Source organism: Choloepus didactylus, chromosome 10 (genome assembly GCF_015220235.1).
Source record: "Choloepus didactylus isolate mChoDid1 chromosome 10, mChoDid1.pri, whole genome shotgun sequence".
Classification (NCBI taxonomy): Eukaryota; Metazoa; Chordata; class Mammalia; order Pilosa; family Megalonychidae; genus Choloepus; species Choloepus didactylus.
Genome location: NC_051316.1, coordinates 127,773,000 through 127,795,717, shown reverse-complemented (window position 1 = coordinate 127,795,717; position 22,718 = coordinate 127,773,000). Strand labels below are relative to the sequence as shown.

The window sequence follows — 22,718 nt, the reverse complement described above, 5'->3', positions numbered from 1 at the left end:
TTTGCAGCAGCCCTTTTCTCTCCAAACTCTGGGGTGAGTTCTCCAACATATCCACGCACTGGGGAGACCACCTTTTTCTCAGTCCCATCCTCCTCAAACTTTGGGGTGCCACCCAGACTCTGCTTCTCTGGGATAAAAGCTCTATCCTCTCTAAACAGTGGGGTGGCAGCCAGGCTCTCCCCAATCCCTGGGGAATGTGCTCCACCCTCTCTGGGGCCTGGGGTGGCAGAAGTCTTCCTGAACACCGAGGTAGAAGGCCCACCCTCGACCTCCAGGGCAAACTCACCCTTTCCATGTGTGTGGGCCACTCGGCTCTCCCAACATAATTTTGATCATTGTCCTGGACCTATGTAAGATAATGTCCTTGTTTTTAGGAAACACGCATGAAATTATTTACAGTTAATGGGGTATCATGTCTGCAACTTATTTTCAAGTCATTCATGAAAAAAATAAGAGAATGAGAACGATACAAACGAATGGGGTAAATGTCAGCATTTTGGTAAACCATGAGACTCCTGCTGCTGTCCATGAGTATTTATTGCATTCCCACTGTACTCAAGGGCCTGTGCCAGGTGTCAGGACAAGCCTCACCTTTGTGGAGCCTCCACCAGATGGGCCACTGGTCCATCAGCAGGTAACCCACAGGTAATCCCACATGCACTTGGAGGTCACCACTGCAAAACGCGCTATGAGGGAGAAGTTCAGGCAGGACCAATAAAGTGGGTCAGGGAAGGTGTCTGCAAGGAAAGGGCCACTGAACAAGATCTGAGATGACACCAAAGCAACATCTCTGCAGGTGCCCACATTTCCACTCTTCAGTGAGGGCCTGGCACTGCCTCGCGCCTCCCTGCTGGCCCCAAGCTCCTTCTCAGCTGGCATTTCTCATTTTTATGGAATGCCACAGAAGATGATCTTGCCCAACCCACATTTTTGGATTGGAGAACCTGAGGTCCAAGATGCACCCAGGTCCTGCCAGGCCCCACGGCAAGTGAGTGGAGGCTGAGCAGCCAGCACCCCTCAGGCGCCAACCACCGTCCTTATTATCTTTTATTTTCAGTGTGTGGTTTAGCTGTGCCGTGCCCACCTATAAGGACTCACTGGTGGGACGTGGAGACCACCCCTCTGAGCTTGAGCACTGCCCTCCCTGGGGCCCTGCATGGAGCAGCAGGTCCTAGCTCAGATTTATCAGATGGGGAGCCAGCTTCCACTGGGTGCTTCCTCCAAAGACCCACAACCCTTGTTCCCCAACCCAACCTTGGAAAGATACACCAGTGGCAGGGGGCGTGTGTGTGTGTGTGTGTGTGTGTGTGTGTGTGTGTGTGTGTGGTTTGCTTGACAAAACTGTCAGTTTGGACTTACTCCAGCCTGGCGCCAGAGGAATTCTGTAGCAAGACTGAAGACATCTACCACAGTAGCCAAGGCTGGCCTGATTGTGCTTAAGAAGTCGGCTGATCAGACACAGGGCAGCACCCTCAAAGCCATGGCCATGCCTGGGAGAGCAGGGCCTTGGGCCTATGCATCAGTGGCAATCAACTCCTCAGCATCAGGACAGCCAGGCCCAGCATAAGAGAGTTTCCCAAATAAGGGAATGGTACCCCTTTAGATCAAACCTTCTTTACTTTTTTTTTTTTTTTACTTTTACTGCTTTTAAAGGGGGCCCAATTATTTCCCAGTTTGGTAAACTTGAACTTGTTAAATATAAAGTCACGATTTTGTGGATGGCGAACATGATTCCGATGTCATGGGCGTGGCAGATGTGCGTGGACGGGGAGTCGGGACCCCGGTCAGTCCTGCCTCAGTGGCTGAAACCCTCCCCGGTAAAGGGGGGGGTTGCTCCTTCCAGTACCTAAGGTTCTCCTTAAATGCACCCCACATGCCCCCAAACTTCAACTCTGGTGGGCATGAAAACACTGCTGGTTGCCTTCCTTTTCCAGACTTCTCCTCCCGGAGCAGAGTATGGGATGGAAGGGGTTGGGCGACACACACTGGCCTCAGAGCCCCATTACCCCTTCAAAAGCTAGTCGAGGAAGAGCAGATAAACCCAAAGCAAGTAGAAGAAAGGATACAGAGAGTTGATGGAAAACAGGAGAGGAAACATTTAAAGGTTAGAGAACCAGTCCAAGAGGTCAATAATAAGAGTTTCAGAAAAGAGAAGAATAAAAGAGAATGGAGAGAAAATGCTTCTGGTTTCAGTTCCCACAGTAAAGGTTGTTGTCACTGCCATTCTGTGGACAGAAAGTCCATGCCTTTCCTCAGCCCCATCAAGCACTGAGGTCTCAGGGCAAACTGCCACCCTGAAATCTGGAGTTACAGGTGCATCTTGAGCTGCTGCTGAGACCCGCATACCTGAGGCAGAAGCCACTGGAGCCACAGGTAAGAAAACTCAGATAGAAATTGGGATGAATGCTAAAGGCTGCGTATGGGCTAGTGTGAAAATGAGACATGCCAGGAACACCCTCTTCTTAGGGGTGTCCACACACTTTCCAGGGCTTTCCCACAAAGAACCCCTCAAGCCCTGGTGGGAAAGGTCCTCGAGTAAGGCGCCCTGGGGGCCCGGCAGGGATGAGGGGAGAGTGGTCACTGTAAAGGATATGAGACCCTGCTCCGTCCACAGGCCCACTCACCAGGGCCTTCCCCACTGGGGAAAGGAACCCCTCTCCCTCCAGCACCCTCCAGCCTTCCTCTCTTAGCAAAGGGAGAAACAAACAAACAAACAAAGCCAGCATGGTCAACAGGGGTGAGGGCTTCAAGGAATTAGATGAGGGAAGCCCAGCAGGGAAGGGAGTTGGGGGCTGGGGGAATGCTGTCCCAGCAGAGGGACACTTGTGAAAGCCCCAGCCCCGAGATGAGAGTCCATCGCTCGGGTACAGGCTCTCCCCTCTCCCACCCCTCATCACCTCATTCACACCCTCAGGGCTCCAGCATGACAACAGTGGACTTCAACTGAAAGAGCCGTAAGACAGACTCTCTGAGAAAGAGTTCTTACTGAATCTCAAAATCAAGAATTAATTAAAGAAAAAAAAGCTTAAAACAAGGACACTAAGAGAATCTGATGCCTCTGGCACCTACAGCTCCAGCAAACATTAAACTCGGCACAGCGCCTCGTCAGAGGAGCATACATCCTCACACCAAAAGCCTGTTCACCTCAGTTCCTATCACCCACTACAACATGTTGGGCTTTCAAAAATAAAAAATGACGAGGCTTGCCAAAAGACAAAAATCAACACAGCCTGGAGAGACAAAGCAAGAATCAGAACCAGACTCAGACAGGACACCGACATCAGGATTATCAGACAGGGAATTTAAAATTACCATGATTAATACCTTGAGGTCTTGAGTGGAAAATATAGATACAGGTGGGTAATGTAAGCAGAGAGATTGTTACCAGGATGAAGTGTTACCCTTGGATTAGCACTTATAAAAATTTCTACCCAGCCTTTGTACGAGCTATGCTTGCTCTCAGAAACTGCTTTCAGGAACTAAGCGTCGGAGGCCAGAAGCCACAGGAACAGCCCAGATATCCATGGCTGGACATCACGTGCAGGTGAAAAGTGCAGGAATGCTGCCTGCAGATGGAAGGAGCAAAGCTGCTAAGTAGGACCCCTTGCCCACACCCAAGCCATGTCCCCTCATCCCCCATAAAAGAATCTCCCACACCTCCCTTTGGGGAGAGGATGCCTTTTGGACATGAGTCCACACTTCTCCATTCTTTGGCCAAAGAATAAAGTGCTTCTTTGCTTTACAGAATCTGGTTTCATTCTATTGGTGTGAGCGAAAACAGATGGGAGACCCATTTTGGGGGTCTGGCCCAAAGAGGGTTGGTGTTCTGGTTTGCTAATGCTGCCATTATGCAAAACACCAAAAATGGATTGGCTTTTATAAAAGGGGGTTTATTTGTTTACAAAGTTACACTCTTAAGGCCATAAAGCATCCAAGGTAAGGCATCAACAATTGGGTACCTTCACTGGAGAAAGGCCATTGGCATCTGGAAAACCTCTGTTAGCTGGGAAGGCATGTAGCTGGCATCTGCTTGCTCCCGGGTTGTGTTTCAAAACGGTCTTCTCCAAAATGTCAGTCTCAGCTTCCAACAGCCATCTTCAAAATGTCTGTCTCAGCTGCAGCAACAAGTTCCTTCTGTCTGAGCTCTTATATAGGGCTCTAGTAAGCTAATCAAGGCCCAGACTGAATGGGTAGGGCCACACCTTCATGGAAATTATCTAATCGGAGTTATCACCTACAGTTGGGTGGGTCAATCTCCATGGAAACAACCTAATCCAAAGATTGCAACCTAATCAACACTAATACATCTTAGCCCCCACAAGATTGCATTAAAGAATATGGCTTTTTCTGGGGGACATAATATATACAAATTGGCATATTTGGTAACAAGATGAAAACTCTAAGGAAGAATCAAAATGAAAGGCTAGAAACTCAAAATCACCATAAGAGAAAGAAGAATGTTTCTGAGGGGCTCAAGGACACATGACATGGTCAAAGAAAGAATCAGTGTGCTTGAAGGCATGTCAATAGAAACTTCACAAACTGAAAATCAAAGGGAACAAAAATAGGATGGAAAAACACAAAGAATGGAGAATATAGAGGGATAATGAACACAGACAGGTTCAAACAAAAGTGTGTCATCAGAATGCAGGGCACAAAGACAGCTCCTGCCATCCAAGGGTTGGGAAGTGGAGTGGCTTTGTACTTCCTACCCTGAGGCTAGAAGGCAACAAGGCAACACTCTCAACCTTCTGAGTGGAAATCCTCTCTTGTTCAAATGCTGTATCTAGCCCAAGACGGCAGCTGCTTCTACAAACACTCCTTTCATGGAATTCCCTCCCCTGATGTCCCAGGACCTCATCTCTCACAGGGCTTCTCACAGGTCCCCTCCCAAGTAAACTACCCTTATCCCTTCCACACAGTGACTTTCCCCATCACAGTTTCCATATATCATGTGCCAACATAAGAAATTAAATGGGAATTTGGGGGAGTTTGCAGAAGATGCAGACGACACACAAAAGCCAGCATATGACACAGAAAAAGTTTAGAAACTCAGAAACGCATAAAATATATTTATAGTATTGTATAATATCAATATATTTTATCTTTTAGTACCATACATATACACAATTTCTTTTTTAAAGTTGATTTTCATATTTATTTTGAATTTTTTATTTCTTTTTCATACAATATTTTTAATTAACAGTGATCTACATGTAGCCTATGCCTTAACCCAAATTTTACAAAAAGGTACTGTAAACATCCCATTAAAAAAAAAAAAAAAAAAAGGAACAAATTCAGACTTCTTCTGTGGTTTGAAGGGAGGGCCAAAAATTTTACAGATTTTCCAGATCATGGGGGAACCATGCCCCTAATCCCTGCGATGTGGAAGGGACAACTGTACTGGCCTCCAAATCCTCATCTTTGAGTCCACTTTTGATAAACATCAAAATAATCAGCTGAAGGGAATAAAACTGGTTACGTCTGGGAAAAAGGAAACAGGAGGGGTGAAAGGTGTATCACCATCTCTTATAAAAACACACCTGGTAGAAGGAGTCTACTCTTGAAACTGGTGTACATATAACTTTTATTATAAAGTGTAATTTAAAAATGTCTGATCTACACAAAGACCTTAAAGTGAGGGAGAGTCTGGCTGGGAGCAAGCAATGGAAAGAAGCCCTTTGGGGGGGGGTGGTCTAGATGGGCCTTCAGAGTTTTTTTTTGGGGGGGTGTCAAGGCTTCCATGGCTCAAGGGCCCTGGGAAGGTGGCAGCTGGCTCAAGTGTATTCAAATTACCCTGTGAAACCATCAAAGAAACATTTTTTAGCCTAACGAATTATTATAAGGCAAAAACGTCTGTAATCACCACTCAAGTCAAGAAATAGAATTTGGCCAGCCACCCCAGAAACTCCCCCATGTCCTTCTCTCCCATCCCCCCAAGAGAACCCCTATCCTGCCTTTTATGACAATCTCTTCCTTGTGCTTCTTTATAGTTTTATAACCCAGGCGTCTATCTTTAGATGCTCTGAGTTAGTCTTGCCCTCTTTTTCATTTGATGTGTCTTTTAGATTTCTCTTCAATTACAGGTTCCCTTCCACCCCTCTTTTCTTCAACAGTCTGGGGGTTGCTGGCTGCACCCTCGGGTGGCAATGCAACACACCCCTCTGACTTCTGTGTCTGTGGAACTCGGCAGCTGGGTCCGTCAGCGGGTGACACTCTCGGCTCCGTCCCTCTGCAGTCCCTTGGGGCTGCTGTGCTTCACGGGGACACAGAAGGTCTGATTGCCCTGTTTTTGAGAGGTTAGCAGCTCCATTGTCCTACACCCATTAATTCAATGGGGATTGTGAAGTGGTGATATTGAATCCCATCCTTTCCTTTCCATTTATGAGTTGAAACACTTTAATAAGGAGACTTTCCCCTCATGTACTATTTGGCTACCCAGAGCTACAGTTCACATGAAGAGGGCAAGATAAATGCTGGGTTCCTGCGGGACACTGATTACGCGCCTTAACTTGGCGGGCCTGGACTGGGGGACCGGATCCACCCCCGGGGAGGGTAGTGGGTACGGGTGAGTGCGCCCTCTACAGCCCCCCGGGCCTGGGAAAGTGAGGCCGGAGGCAGGCCCCATTTCCTCACCCAAAATATACCAAATGTTAGGAGAGGCTTGCCGGAGGGAACCGCCTTTTCCCCACCCCCTTATCTTGCCCGGACACTCCCCGTTGCCAGCGCAACTCCCATCACCACCGGTGCGCATACATTGTTGCCGGACACCGTTACGGGAGCAACTCTCGCCCCTTTTCAATCAACCTCCGCGCCCTCTCAGAACCAATCCAAGCCTTTAACCCTTGCAGCTACCCCGCCCTCTAAATGCCCGATATAAACTTGTACTCTCCCCTAATAAAGCTCTCTCTCTCTCTCTCTTGGTTTTCATCATCCTAAAAGAAACGTGTCCCGCCTGTTCCTTTCTCGCCGCCCTCCATACTTGCACGCCTCCCGCCGGGGACCTGGCCAAGTCCCCCGCCTCGCCCTCGCCTCCGGGAAAGAGCCCCCGCCGCCGGTACCCTCAGAGCAATCCTGAGAGCCTAGGATTTAGCAACCGGCCGCCACCCTCCCCCAGACGAATCAACTGCGACCGCAACTGGCGCCCAACGTGGGGCTCCTGGAATTAAAAGTCCTCTCTACGCAGCGGTCCAGTAAAACCACCCGCTCGCCCAGACGCCTCTCCAGCTCCCCTTCTCCTCGCCTGCAAAGTAAGGGCCGCCTCTCCCTCGCCGCCCCGCGGAGCCGCCCCTCCCACGCCGCTCCGCGCCCGGGCCGCTCTTCCTTTCCCGCGTTAACCTAACTCTTACCCCCGACTACCTTTCGTCTTCTCTTCCTATATCCCCACATTCCTCCTAACACTCTTCCTCCAGTAGCTTTCCCTCTTCCCCTCCATTACTTTGCTGTGGTCCTCTGTGTCTTTGTTTCTTTGTTTCGCGCGGTGTGCCTCTTTGCAACCGCCCCCCCCCCCCCAAACTGCTCTCGCTACTAGAGGCTCCTGCCTTCCATCCTCACCATCTCCTTCGGCCTCGCTGCCACAGTTTACCTCATTTTCTTTACTCAATAATCAACCCCCCTTTTTTTCTCTTTTCTCACTCCGCTATGGGTAATCGTCTATCTGCACGCCAAGCACCCCAAGTTCGCGCTCTGGCGGGTCTCCTAGACACACATCGCTGTAAAGTGTCTGTCCGGCAGCTGCAGGTATACTGGGACCTCCTGCTGCCCTTTAACCCATGGCTCACCACTTGCCATCTTTGGGACCCTGTTACTTATGATCGCCTTATTGATCGGGTCACCAACGCCATGGAACATGAGAGCAAGCGCTTCCCTCCCGGCTTCCTCCCCACCTTAATAACCGTCCGCTCCTGCCTTCAAGGCTCCCTTCCCCCTGATCGAGGCCCCATTAAATCCAAGGAGGCCCTATCAACCCAGCCAACAGATTCAGACAGCGATACTAATGTAGACCACGATTCGGACACAGAGTCCTTAGTCAAGCAGATTAACAACGCGCTCGAAGTCGCCCCCCAAAAACAAAGCAATACTAAGCCTCGCCAAGATGGCGAACTTCCTCCTTCTTCTTCCATCGAGGGGAGGAAGTGCTCCGGCGATGACGTCAGCCCTAAGCTGGGCCGGAAACCGCGTACGCTTTACCCCGCCCTTTCACAGGGCGGAGTTAGTCCGCCATCTTATGCCTTGGGCCCCACCCTTTCACAGGGCGGAGCTAGTCCACCATCCTATGCCTTAGCCACTCCCACCGCGCCGCCGTCTTGCGACGCTTGGGGCCTCCCACTTCCGCCTCCCCCTCCGGCCAGCTCCCCCTCGGAGCCGCTACCGGCAGCTGCCGCCGCTCCTCCCACCCTGCCGACTAACAACCCCTGGCTGCCTTCTACACCTCAAGGCAACCTTTGGGGCAACGCTCCCCCTACCCCCACTCCCGCGCCAAGCCCTCTGCAAGCGCGTCCTCCTTTCTCTCGTGCCTTTCGCTGCTTTCCTCTTAACCTTACCCCCACACCACAGAAACCGTATGACTGGTATCCCATTGACTCTAATACTATTAAGCAGCTTCGCAGGGCCGTCAAGGAGGACGGGTTGGGTAGCCCATACGCTTCCCAAATACTGCAGGATCTCGGCATGGACTTTTGCATCCCCCAAGACTGGGCCTCGCTTGCCCGTTCCATTCTTAACCCTGGCCAGTTTATTGATTGGCGTGCTCACTTCCAGGCGGAAGCAGATAAGCAAAGTGAGCAAGACGCAGCCACTGGAGTCTATCATCCCCCCGAAGCCTATTTGGGCACGGGAGCATTTCTAAATGCGTCTGCTTATATTAATGTCCCTGCCACCTTCTGGACTATCCTCAGAGGCATCGCCTTATGCGCGTTTGCCAACTGCTCTGCCCGTCAACCTGACAGCTTTACCAAGCTCCTCCAGGAGCCAAACGAACCTTTCGCCACCTTCATATCCAGAGTCGAAGAAACCTGCGCTAGAAAAGTTAGCAACCCCCAAGCCCAGCTAGCTCTCACCCGAGAACTCATTCTAGAAGGGGCTAACCCCCCTGTAAGCAAGCCATTCTCCCCTTGAGGGAAAAAAGTCTAGATGACTGGGTTCTCGCCTGCAGCGCCTTTGACCCAGCTGCCACGTCCCTAGCCCAGGCTGTCTCTAGCGCTGTCACTGCCGCCTTAGCCGCCACCACCGGTTGTTTTAAGTGCGGGCAGAGCGGTCATTTTGCACGGGAGTGCCCCAATGCAGAAATCAGCCGCCCGCCTTTCATGCAGCGCAATGGGCGCCCCCCTCCCACTCCCTGCCCACGCTGCCAGCGTGGCTATCACTGGGCGCGCGATTGCAAGAGCAGCCCCAGAGATCTTAGCAAGAATAGCTTAAAAAACCTCTGCTATCCTTGGTGCCCTGACGGCAGTCAGCGCCAGGGCACTGAGCAAGCTTTAAACTCCAAGCGGGGCAAGCCTCAGCCCCGCCCCTAAGAGGCAGCGTGCCGGCCGGTTCTAATAAAGCTAATCACTTCACCGGCAGTAAAACGCTTCTCTGGACAGTCCCTATCACCCCAGAAAAGCCTACTCGTAAGTTAAGAATAGAGGGGCAATGGTACACGGGCACGCTCGATTCAGGGGCAGAGGTCTCTTGCATGCCCGCTCAGTATGCCACCATGTGCATGGTTCTCGATGGTCCCTCGGTAGTGGGAGCCACTGGTACCTCCACCTCTCTTCAGGCCATAAGGCCCATTAAGTGGGAGGATGAAGAGGGCCACTCAGGCACCTTCCGCCCGTTATTTCTACACACTATAGACCAAATTTTATGGGGCCGTGACATCCTCGCCGCCTCTGGGGCAGTGCTTACCACGCAGCCCCCCCAATAATGTGCGCCACTGCTCGTTTAAAACCTCCAGCGCCCGTTCCTCTGCAGTGGGATACTGAGGAACCTATATGGGTGGAGCAGTGGCCCCTTCCCACGCATAAATTAGTAGCACTCCAAGCCCTTGTCCAAGAACAATTGGACGCTGGCCACATAGAGCCTTCTACTAGTCCCTATAATTCGCCAGTGTTTGTTATTCATAAAAAAAAAACCCTCTGCCATAGGTCCCAACAAAGTCATTAACTCCCTTTTTCCACAGCTCTCCAGCCGCACCTCAGCTCCAACCAGCCGCACCTCAGCTGCAAACAACGCATCGCCAACCCCACCACCCCAACCTTTTCTGCCCCCCTCTCGTTACTCCTCTCCCCTCCTCGGCCTTATCCAAGCGGCCTTCACCTCAGTGAATTCCTCCAACCCCAATCTTGCCTCCTCTTGTTGGCTTTGCCTCTCCACTTCCTCCCCCCTGTATGAGCCAGTTGCCTCCAACCTCTCCTTTTCAGAAAACACAGAGGACAGCCCCTCGGAATGCAATTGGAATACCTCTGCCGTCCCCCTAACCTTTCATTCAGTCTCCTTTACAGGAAAGTGCATCCGCCCTCGCTCAAGTAACTCTCCCAACCTCACAGCTTGTGCCGACTACTCATCTCCCAGCAGCTCTGCCAAATTTCTCATTCCTCATAACTCCTCCCAATGGCTCTGCTCCTCTACAGGGCTTACCCCCTGCCTTAACGTGCAAACCCTCAATACAACTAATGAAACTTGCCTCCTAATTGTCCTCATCCCTAGGGTCCTATACCACAGCGAGGAAGACTTCTTCCTCCGCCTGGAAACAACTGCAGCTTCTGCCCCACTGCAAAAGCGAGAGCCCATCACCGTCCTCACGATTGCCTCCCTCCTAGGTCTTGCAGGCGCTGGCACCGGAATCGCTACATTAGCCAGTCAAGGCTCCGCCCTAACTCACCTCCGGGCGGCTGTTGACGAGGACATTCGTCACCTACAAAACGCTATTTCCCATCTTAAAAATTCTGTCAATTCCCTCTCTGAGGTCGTGCTCCAAAACCGCCGAGGTCTCGACCTTCTCCTCCTCAAAGAAGGAGGCCTCTGCACCGCCCTAGGAGAAGAGTGCTGTGTATATGCCAATTCCACAGGTCTCACCGAGAACAGCCTAAAAAAGGTCCGAGAGGACTGGAACAACGCAAAAAAGACCGTGAAGCCACCAGCTATTGGTCCCACATCTTTACCCCCCTCCTCCCTTACCTCCTCCCTCTCCTCGGCCCCCTACTAATGATTATTCTAGCTCTCACCTTAGGACCCTACATTATCCGCAGAATTGTCCAGCTTGTAAGGAAACAAACGGATGCTATTTTTTCCTCGTTCGTGCAAGTCCAGTACCAACGACTCGCCACCTCTGACGCTCCCTACTCCGAGATGACAAACAACCCTCCGCGACCTCACCGCCACCGGTCAACCCGCCGACCGCGAGGCCCTTCTCGATCGCCTGAACATCGCACCAACCTCGAGCTCCAGCTTCTCTAAACCTCCAACTTTAAACCCCCCACCCTCGTCCATCCCGCAAGCAGCAAGGCCCCTGTCGAGCGCCCGGGCGCCACACCAACGCCGAGCTCCAGCCTCGCTGAGCCACCTTCAACTCCTTTTCCCCTCCCCGACCTCCCCCCTTCCCTCATCCCTTAGCGGACCTCTCCGGTAAGCTTCTTCCTTTAATTAGAAAAGAAGGGGGAAATGCGGGACACTGATTACGCGCCTTAACTTGGCGGGCCTGGGCTGGGGGACCGGATCCACCCCCGGGGAGGGTAGTGGGTACGGGTGAGTGCGCCCTCTACAGCCCCCCGGGCCTGGGAAAGTGAGGCCGGAGGCAGGCCCCATTTCCTCACCCAAAATATACCAAATGTTAGGAGAGGCTTGCCGGAGGGAACCGCCTTTTCCCCACCCCCTTATCTTGCCCGGACACTCCCCGTTGCCAGCGCAACTCCCATCACCACCAGTGCGCATACATTGTTGCCGGACACCGTTACGGGAGCAACTCTCGCCCCTTTTCAATCAACCTCCGCGCCCTCTCAGAACCAATCCAAGCCTTTAACCCTTGCAGCTACCCCGCCCTCTAAATGCCCGATATAAACTTGTACTCTCCCCTAATAAAGCTCTCTCTCTCTCTCTCGGTTTTCATCATCCTAAAAGAAACGTGTCCCGCCTGTTCCTTTCTCGCCGCCCTCCATACTTGCACGCCTCCCGCCGGGGACCTGGCCAAGTCCCCCGCCTCGCCCTCGCCTCCGGGAAAGAGCCCCCGCCGCCGGTACCCTCGGAGCAATCCTGGGAACCTAGGATTTAGCAACCGGCCGCCACCCTCCCCCAGACGAATCAACTGCGACCGCAGGTTCCTTCCCTTACTTGCCTGTCTTTAAAGATAATGATTGATTCTCTGTTATCCCCCCAAAGTGACCACTTTGTGGGATTTTTAAAAATATTATAATGGATTCATGAATTTAAACTTAAATCGATGGGTTTCAATCCATGACAATTATTTTCCTTATTGAAGGTCAAGTTGTCCCATCTCTGAAATGTGGGAATCTCTCGGGTTTTGCCAATTAATTTTTTTTGAATGGCCTGCAGAAGAAAGTCCAAGGTCTGTCTCTCCAGGGTAGAGACTGTAATCTTTTTATTAAATTTTTAAATATTTCATCAAGATGGAAAAAGAGTCCTGGGTTTGGGGCTGGAGATTGTGAATGCAGCTTTCTTTGGCAGAAGCATTCACGAAAAGCCCAGGGTCTGTGGCCTCCCCCAGGATGGGCAGCCAAGGGGGAAGAAAGGCTATCTTCTCTTCAGGACCTTAGCACTAGGGACTGGAGCCTGTGATGGACATTTCTCAGGGAAGTTCTCCCCTTAAAGGCATTTGTCCAGTCTGGGGACTCCGGGTGCAACTGCGCACGCACTCATCCTCCGTAAATTTTTCATTTTTAGAATGTTCGCCTTTAGGGAGCAAGGTTGGACCCTCTGCACCCCAAGCTGCTGCTGCTTCTGCTTGGCTTAACGATCCTGGGTGGATTTCTTAGAATGTTCCAGAGAAATGCTTGAGAGCTTTCCCGGATGGTGCAGCACCCTCTTCTACACTGCGATTTCACTGCTCTGCCTTGACCCCTAACCGAGCCTTCCTTTTGCCATCAAGGGCAGTGACTGGCCTGCGCTGAGCCTTAGAAGAGCAGGCCCTGGCTTCTCAGGTGCTTCAGGGAACTTTTCATGAAGCAGATCCCTCCTTCCTTTGTCTCCTTTTCTTCCTCAACCCTGGAATTCTGAGGTTTTTGTCTTCAGGAGAAGCTTGAATTGACTTTCTCTGCATCCAAAACATAAAATCATAGCTCTGGGCCACTTAGGAAGAACCGGCAGACTCAAAAGGGACACTTCTCTTCTCTCTAGGTCTGAAGACAAGATTTTCTGAAATCTTTTTTCTCTCCCAGTGACTCAGCCTAAAGTATTAGGGAAAATTCACAGAGCAGAAACTAGTTGTAAAACTCACTCTCTCTGTCTTCACCTTTAAATGCACTGGGCTTCTCCTCAGAGATTTTAGGTGAATTTACTTCTTTTCCAAGCAGCCGCCCTGAAGGACCAGGGTGCAGAGGGCTCTCAGGGTCCCCACCTGGAGCAGTGGGGCTTCTCAGTTGTCATGGCGATGCTCCCTGGGGCTCCCTTGGCCCTGAACATCTCAGATTACAGATTACACAGACACATTCCTTTCCAGGCTTCAAAAGCAGGAGCAGCTCCTCAGCCAGAGCACTTGCTCCTCACTCCATCCCTTTTTGACCTTGGTGACAGACGCTACAGATACTGATGACTTGGCAAGACCTTGAAGCATCAACACAGCTTGATCAGTTGCTACCCCAGCCAGCAGACCTGCTTCTAAGCTTGTCTTCTGTCATAAAATTCATTCTCTAAACTTCCTCATCTGGTGCTGAGCTAAACTGAAGACATAAAAGTCTGCTGTGTTTACGAACACTGGGGAAGGAAACAATCCACGGCATCCTTAGGCGAGCTATAAATAAGTGGGCTACAAAGACTGAAGTGAAAGTTCACCTCTGCCCATCTCGTTCAATTAAACAAGCAGCTGGTCACTCGGCTCTGTTGTCTGCGTGAAACGTCTCAGTGGTCCGTTGTGGCTCCAGCTGAATTTCCTTTCAATCGGGCCTCAGCTCTAACAAAAATGGTAGGTCTAGGTTTTGCATCCGTCTTACTAGTCAACGTTCTTTTGCCTTCAGGAGTGAGATTCAGCAAGGCCTCTTCGGCTGTAACCTGAAACCACGGTTTCAGAACACAGGGGTTAAGTTCAGCTGCTGCTTATTGGAAGAACACTCAACCTGAGATGTAACCAGGGCAGAAGGCACCAGCGGGGCGATCGATGCTCTGCATCTCTGAGTGCACCCACCTTCGCGCCCCCTCCCAGCTCTCCCCTGAGGGTCTGGGTGGGGGCAGCTCACCTGCCTGCCCTGCCTTCCTTCCCCCTCCATGGGCACCGGGGTGGCTTGGATTTGTGGACAACCACACTGTGCCACCCAGGTCTGAAGGACAAGCTCACGGGACTCGGTGAGGAGGGTACACGGGGGTAAAGTACCGTCAGTCAAAAGTTTAAAAGTAAAACAATAAAATTAGGAACCAAATTCTCTGGGAAAAGCTGTCTGACCTTGAGTAAAGTGAGGACAAAATGAAGCACCAACCCTCTCCTACTCTGAACCCACCCCAGTTAGTTTCTCACCCTCAGACTTGCCTCTGCACTCGACCTGGTGACCCCTTCACAGGGAGGAGAAGCAGGATGTGCCCCTGGAGAAGGGAATCCGGTGAGGCAGCTCCGCTCTGACTCCAGACTGGGGTGCTTTGCGGCTAGAGGGTGCAGGTTATCTCTCCAGATGCCAATAGCCACTGTGGAAGGTTAACCTTGCACCTACCTTGTCACTCCCTGCATGAGAACTCTGTTCACCGTCAGCCAGGTTCCCACCCTTAACATCTGGGCTGTGTGGCAGTTGTGGTGTTTGTAGCAATGTTGCCATTGCAGGTTGAATTGTGCCCCCCAAAGGGAGTTGTTGAAATCCTGACCCCCAGAACATGTGACTGACCTTATTTGGAGAGGGGGTCTTTGCAGGTGGAAAGAGTTAAGATGAGGTCACACTGGCATAGGGTGGGCCCTTAAGCCCACCTGACTGGGGTCTTACAGGAAGGGGAGACGCAGACAGACCCAGGGAGGCCCTGTGGTAACAGAGACAGAATTGAAGGGATGCTCCCACATGCCAAGGAGTGCCTAGGAGTGCCGGCAAACTGCCAGAACCAGGAGAGAGGCACCAACAGACTCTTCTGCACAGAAGACTCTCCAATACCTTGGTTTCGGACTCCCGGCCTCCAGAACCACGAGACAATAAATATCTGCTGTGTTAAGCTGTTGCAGGTAATGCAGGGCAGCACCTCCGCTGAGGAATCCGGTAATGAGGACGTGGGCTCCTTCTCTCCATGCTGCTCGCACACACCACCAATGCCTTCTGTTCTCCTTCAAACATTGAGGCCTGTTTAACCGAAATTTTACCCCAAAATACTCACGTACAATTTCCAATTGGTAGAAAGTGGAAAGTCTTACTATAATAACTGGGACAGATGATTCCTGTCCTTCGAGTCCTATATTAGAAGATTGTACTCATGGAGAAGCTAAACAGGCCCAAGGAGGAAAAGAGGAAGTGAGGGACATAATATGATGTAATGACTAGACTAATTATAGAATGGAAAAAGAAAACTATACTACTAAGTTTAGACATAAGTAGTAGTAATCTCTAGTCTAATGTTTAGTTTTATATAAGTAAAAGGTGTGTTATATTACTCTTACAGAAGTCATAGCTTAATTAGAAATATTTTCAGTAACGTTTTGCAAACATTCAAGGTTAAGTTTGAATCTCCGCTAATGCTGTGAATACCCTTCCTTTGTTTTTTTTGTTTTGTTTTATTTTTTGCTTTTCTTTTTTATCTTGTCCACATAAATCTTTAATGGGGTATGATTATGTAACAGTTGAGGTAACAACTTACATGAGTGCTTAGTAAATGAATGATTTTAAGCCCTAACCATGTTATACTCAAACCGTATTTTTGGCACAAATGATTTGTCTGTTCAGTGACAAATTCTCATTACACTTCAGTATCAGCTGCCTTAGATTTGAAGAAAAATTTACCAAGAGGTCCTTTTCAAGTTTATATTTATAGATCATCACTAGTGATAAACAGTGTTAATATTTTACAGGATATTCTCTCTCTTTGAGATTTAAACCTGCAAACAAACCAACTTAAAAAGAGAGAAATGATGATCCCATGGTTAACAGTGAACTAAGATCTTACAGAACTGATCTACAGATGCTAGAGGACCCTCCATTCTGAATAAGATTTTAGCAGCAGTACATCCATAAAGAGATCTGGAAGGATTATTTGGGAAGAGCAGAGTCTCTCAAACTATATTTTTAATAAAATGCAAGTTTAGATCATTGTTCATGACTTAAAATGTTAAGGCCTACTGTTTGAATATCTTAAGAGGTTCACCCCTCCTAGAATTCACATAATCTTAGCAAGAGTAGGTAATCCAGATTTTAGTTCTGTAGAAAAATGAGATGCTAGACATATTGCCCAGAGCCAGTTTTGCACAGCTATCTTTGCCGTATGCAGATTTCTCTTAACAACTTATTTTTATTCCTTTGAACTAAAAACCTCAGAGCTTCTTTAAGAGATCTCATCTTATCAAATGTCTTAAGTGAATTTATATCTGACTTAATTGTATGTGTATGACATCATAATATACTGTTTGCTGAATTCAAATTTTTTATATGACTGCTCTATTAGAATCTGGAAATCTATTTGCTTATTATAGTAAGTCCCAGCCATCTTTTTTTGTGTGTGTCCATAGTACCAAAGCTCACTTACATAGACTATTAATAAAGCTGCCACTTTCATTTGGATATAGTTTGACTATGCCAAATAAAGAACAATTATTAAAACTTAATAAATTTTTAAAAATTGAGTTCCATTAACCAAAGTAATGTCTATTCCAAGCCCTAAAATACAAGCCTTGAGAACATTAATGAGTGTGATTGATAAGTATTTCACATTTAGTTGATACCTTTATATATCACTTTGAAGACAGTGGTTTAACTGCCTTCAAGAGGAAATAGGTGGCTTCATTTCAGACCATTTAGTGGTCTGAAATGTGAAATGTCTTTTTCTTTTTTTTTTTTGGTAAGACCATATTACTGACATGTCTAATTTTCACGTCTAATAAGGATTTGTATAGAAAATAGCTACAAAAGATAAATAAGTAACAAATGTATAGAAAATGATGCAGTCTGAACTTCTTTGGTAGAAGATTGCACAAAATCATGATCTGAACCAAGTAAGGCATCAAAATAAAAAAAGAGGTAAAACCAGTCTGAGGTAAACTAAGTTTTAAAACTTCCAAGTACTTTGTAGAAAGTTTAGTTACCTGCTGTAAAAAGTTTTGTTGAAGGTAGACACAAAATATTTAAACATAGTGTGCATTGATTCATAAGTAAAAAATAAAAACAGTAAAGCTCAAAATTGTAAGTCAGCCCTTTTAAAAAGTATATATACAAATCACAAGAAGAAAGCCCCAATATCTTTGGATCACCTAAAGATTTCATTAGAAGACATATCAGCTTCTTCACTGGGATGCTGGCTACCAGGCAGGAGCTCTGGAGTCAAGAGTTTGGAATGTCCATGCTCAGTAACTTGCTGGGTATAAAACAAGGTATAAGCTTGGGCTTTGCATACTTCATCCATAGTGCACGTGCTGAGTTTGGAATCACTGCAGTGCAGCGAGAGCCCTCCTTCAAATTATAGCAGTAGGCAGTGCAGTATCTTGAGGCAAATCCTTTCTCATGTAGATAGGTCACATATAAAGCATTCTGTCTGAGAGATTTCAGGGATAACCTGCAGCAATAGGGCTCCATGTTTAAGATTCCCTCAAAGCCAATGTGAACACCAGTCTTCTCTCGTGATTAAGTCCTTACTCTCTGAATCGTTTGAGGTGTAGTCCAAGAACCTGAGGGAGGTGGCATATCATAAGCTGTTTCTGGGCCTCTGTGAGTACTACCAGTTTTGAGGAAAACCTTCTATGCTTTGAAGGCTGGGAAGGGATACCTTTTCCACTGCACTGGTATCTTCCTGGAAATTCCAATGACAGGTTTGTGAGGAACAAGCACTATTCCTAAAAAGGAATAAATGCTCACCCATTTGTGGAGAAGAAAAGAATTTATTCACAATCTTGCAAGAACAGGCACATAACTAAAATGTGTGGGGTTGGTGCACAGAACAACAGACGGAGCAGAATTTATTCCCTACGCCTAACCATGAGTCCCTCCCCTGTTTCTCCATTGGCTGATACTCCAGAGGTTACATTCTATTGGACAAGCCTAACTAGCCCAGGCAAATTTGAAACATGTGGCCAGCCTAAATTGGAAACATTTGAAAAAAGTCTCCTGTGCAAACTTGAAACATTTGAAACAAGGAACATTTGAAACAAGTCTCCACTCCTCTTTCCTTTGTTCCTTAACTGCAGAGCCAGTCTGAGCTAGTTTGGTAACAACTTATGAAGCTATTTTAGGAACCTTTACCCCAGAGTCTCCACCTTGCAAGGACAGTGGGCGGATAAACAGGAGGACCAGCCACCGATTATAGCTTGGCTTCTTGACCCTCTGCCATTCCCCTGAGCTGCCCCCACCCTGTGTGAAAGCTAAACTTAATCTAATTCTCACAAGGTCTCAGAAAGGTGCTATGGTATTTGATTTATTATCACATGCAAGACATGTAACCTAAGAAGTTGTCCATGAAAAATATTATTTGCAACATTCAGAACTTCTTTGATATGCTTCCTTTGAGAAGTAGGGATAAGAAGCTGGTAACCTGGTACCAGTTGTTTCTAGTTCATGTTGTAGTTTATCTAAAAGTTCACAAAGAAATTCCTGAGCATCTTATTAGGCATAACCACGAAAAGCAGGGATTAGTCTCCACACTGAGTGTAGCAGAGCAAATGGTGAGACCAAGGCCCACTTTTCAGACCACATGAATTTGAACAAAGTTTGTCATTCATGACAAAGAGAAATGTATTGGGAACTTGGCTCCCTTGGCTGAATAAGTTGCATCTTTCTACTTTTGATGTTCCACCCCTTAGTCCTGATGGTAAACTTGGATATCTTGAGCGAGTAGAACCTGTGTCTTTTTTCTGGCATTCATTCATTTGAATTATTACTGTATCTGTGACTAGTGGATGGTTGTAAGATCTTGCTTATCACTAGCAGTCACAGCCAGCCATTGGTGCAGATCAAGCTGTAAAAAACATTGTCGAAAAATAAGTAAATGACTTAATATTGAAGAACAAAATTCATATAGCAAGTATTTCCCAAATTTCTCAATCCTGTTACACCAGAGTTACTATTGACTTCATTTAATTAAAGGTCATTGACTTGTTTAAATCTTACATCTTCTGAGGTAGCTACTACATAATCTTTTGCTGATGATGCTGGGATTTGTAGTGGCACATGAACAGGAACTATTTTTATTTTAGTGAACTGAGCTAGACCTTGCAAATGTAAGCTCTTTCTTGGAGGCATACTTCCCATTTCTGCTTTAACTTGATGTTCTAATTCTTGCTGTCTTTTCTTCACTTCTCCTTTTGCTATTTTTTCCTGAAATTGTTCTTCTTGCCTTTTTCTTCCAACGGGTGACTGTTCAAACCAAGTTTAACATATTTTACCCATTAGCATCCTTCTTCTGTGCTGAAGGGCAGTACATGTTTGTTCTTCATTTTGAAGCAAAGATTGGGTGCCATCATGTAAGAAGTCATGTAAGAAATAACAGTCATCACTTATACCCATAAACCATAAAATCTTTCCACTACAAGTGGTACAGTGATAATTCTGACTTTTGATTGCACTTAATGTCCTCCGTAGTAATTTCAGGTCTCCAGTTGCATTATAATTAAGAACATAATCATCACAAAGGTAACAAAAAACACACATCTCATTCCCCTTCAATGCAACAGGATGACTGCTATCTTGAAAGTGCTTGAGGGCATGCCCTTCGATAGACCTTCAACACGGGAACACTGAAGGCAAGCCCAACCTGATTTATTGTATTGCAGTCCACACAATGCCATTTCTGATGGTTGGGGATGGAAGGGTCTTGAGCAAGCTGCAACTGCCCAACATGTTTGCATTTGTCCATTTTTAGCATTTATTTGGTCTAGCTGAGAAACACATAATCCAAACAACTCTCTGTTGACAACACTTGAAGCATCTGAAAACAGCCCATGTTGGAGCTGCCATCTTAGCACTCACCACTCCTTTGCTTTTGACTCACCCATTGTTCACCACCTATAGTTCATCACCCGTGAGTCAAATATAAAAACAGAATATGATTTAATTGAATGAACCCTGAATCAAAGGCCCTATAAATACTCTGTAACTTAGACTGGAGGGGTCTTCTGATCTCATATCCAGCTGCATCTGGAGGAGGCAGAAGTTCCTAGGCTTGGTAATGTAGCAATTGATCTTTACATTGTAAACTTGTTCCTTTAACCTTATATGCTCCTTCAGTAAATATGTGGTGAATTTGAATTCCTTTCTTGAGTGTTTTTTACTTTTAAACTATTGTCTGTCCCTATACTCTTATTTGAGTGGGAGGTTGCTTGAATGAAGCCCAAACCCACTGAATCATGACCTGATGAGGCTCAGGCCTTTGCTAACGGAGATCACAGGTTTGAGGTGTAAAGAGACAAACCCAGGACAAAGCCACCCAGTTTGTGGTTACTTTGATACTGTAACTGCAGGGAACTAAGACAACCACTTACTTTGTTGCTGTTATTTTAAATTTGAAACAATCACAAATCTACAGAAAAGTTACAAATACAGTACAAAGAACATTTTTTTTCTCTCTGAACCACTGAAGAGTAAGTTGCCAACCCAATATCCCATTTGTCATGAATGCTTCAGTGTGTAATTCCTATAGAGACAATCACCAACATCAGGACAATCATCAACGTCAGGACATTGGCCTTGAAGCAGGTCCACCATCCTATCCTTGGACCCCATTTGAGTTTTGCCAGTTGTGGTGGTTTTGTGAAAAACAAGCACTATTCCTAAAAAGGAATAAACCCTCACCCAATTGTGGAGAAGAAAAGAATTTATTCATGGTCTTGCAAGAACGGGCGCCCAACCAAATTGTGGGGGGTGAGGGGTGGCATGCAGAACAATAGACCCAGCAGTATTTATTCCCTACACCTAACCGCAAGTCCCTCCCCTGTTTCTCCAGTGGCTGGATACTCCAGAGGTTACATTCTATTCGACAAGCCTAAGTAGATGGCACAAATTGGAAACATTTGAAATAAGTTTCCCAGGTGAATTTGCAACATTTGGAACAGTTGGAACAAACCTCCACCCCTGACTATAATGGTTATGCCCAGGCCTCTTTAGAGCCAGTCTGGGCTAGTTTGGTAACAAGTTATGGGGCTATTTTGGGAACCTCTACCCTGAGTCTCCACCTTGCAAGGATAGTAGATGGTGGGTGGATAAGCAGGGGGACTGACTGTGGATAGTGGGTGGATAAACCGGGGGACCATGGACTACAGTTTGTCTTTTTAACCTTCTGCCAATTCCTTAACTGCCCCACCCTGAAAGGCACACCTGCCCTGTGTGAAAGCTAAACTTAATCTCATTCTCACAGTTTTGAGCTATATGTTCTCCAGAAGAACATAGTCTTCAACTTAATCCATTCCCATGGGTGTGAATCATTTTAAGTGGAACTTTTGATGAGGTTACTTCAGTCAAGGTGTGACCCACCTCAATCAGAATGGGTCTTAATCCTATTACTGGAGTCCTTTATAAGTGGAATGAAATTCAGACAAAGAGAAAGAAAACCACAGGGGGATCAGCCAGAAGTGGAACATTAACAGAACCTGGAGGAGAAGGGAGAGCCCAGGAGAAGCCGCCATGTAAATTTCCTTGTGACAGAGGAGCCCAGTCCCAGAATGCCAGTCTTCAGGAAGAAAGCATCACCTTGATGATGTCTTGATTTGGACTTCCTGTTAGCCTCAAAATTGTGAGTCAATAAATTCCCACTGTTTAAGCCAACCCATTGCATGGTATTTGCTTTAAGAATGAGAAAACTAAAATGCTAGTGGTCCAAATAATGCCCTTCATAGCAAAAGGATCCAGTTAAGAATGATGTGTTGCCTTTAATTGTCATATCTCCATCAACCTGGAACAACTCTTCTGTTCTTTTCTTGACTTTCATGACCTTGACACTTTTGAAGATTTACAGGCTTGTTATGTTGCAGAATGCTCTGCTGTTGGGTTAATCTTCTGTCGACTCAAGCATGGAGTTTGCATTTTTGGAAGGAACCCCAGGAGGTAGGTTGTATCTTTCTCAGTGCCTTATATCATGAAGCACATGGGGTCTTTTAAATAAATTAAGAGAAGAAGAAACAGCCTTTTCTGGTTTCCTACATATTTGTCCCTTCCAGTGTTCTACATTCCTTGCAGCACATATGAATTTCCATCTGAAATTGATTCCTTTCATCCCAAAGAACTTTAACATATCTTACAGTGCAGTTCTGCTGGTGAAGAATTCTCACAATTTGTGTTTATATGAAAATACCTTTTTTTACTTCAAATTTGAAGGATGTTTGCACTGAATGCAGAATTCTGGATTGACAGGTTTTTTTTTTTTTTCTTTCAGTACATTAAACAGGTTATTCCATGTACTTCTGTCTCCAT

The 22,718-nt window shown here is 47.2% G+C and overlaps 1 pseudogene; it reads right to left on the bottom strand.

Moving 5' to 3' along the window:
* Positions 1 to 17,571: 17,571 nt before the first annotated feature.
* On the bottom strand, positions 17,572 to 20,178 carry LOC119545385 (annotated as a pseudogene).
* Between the last annotated feature and the right edge of the window lie 2,540 nt (positions 20,179 to 22,718).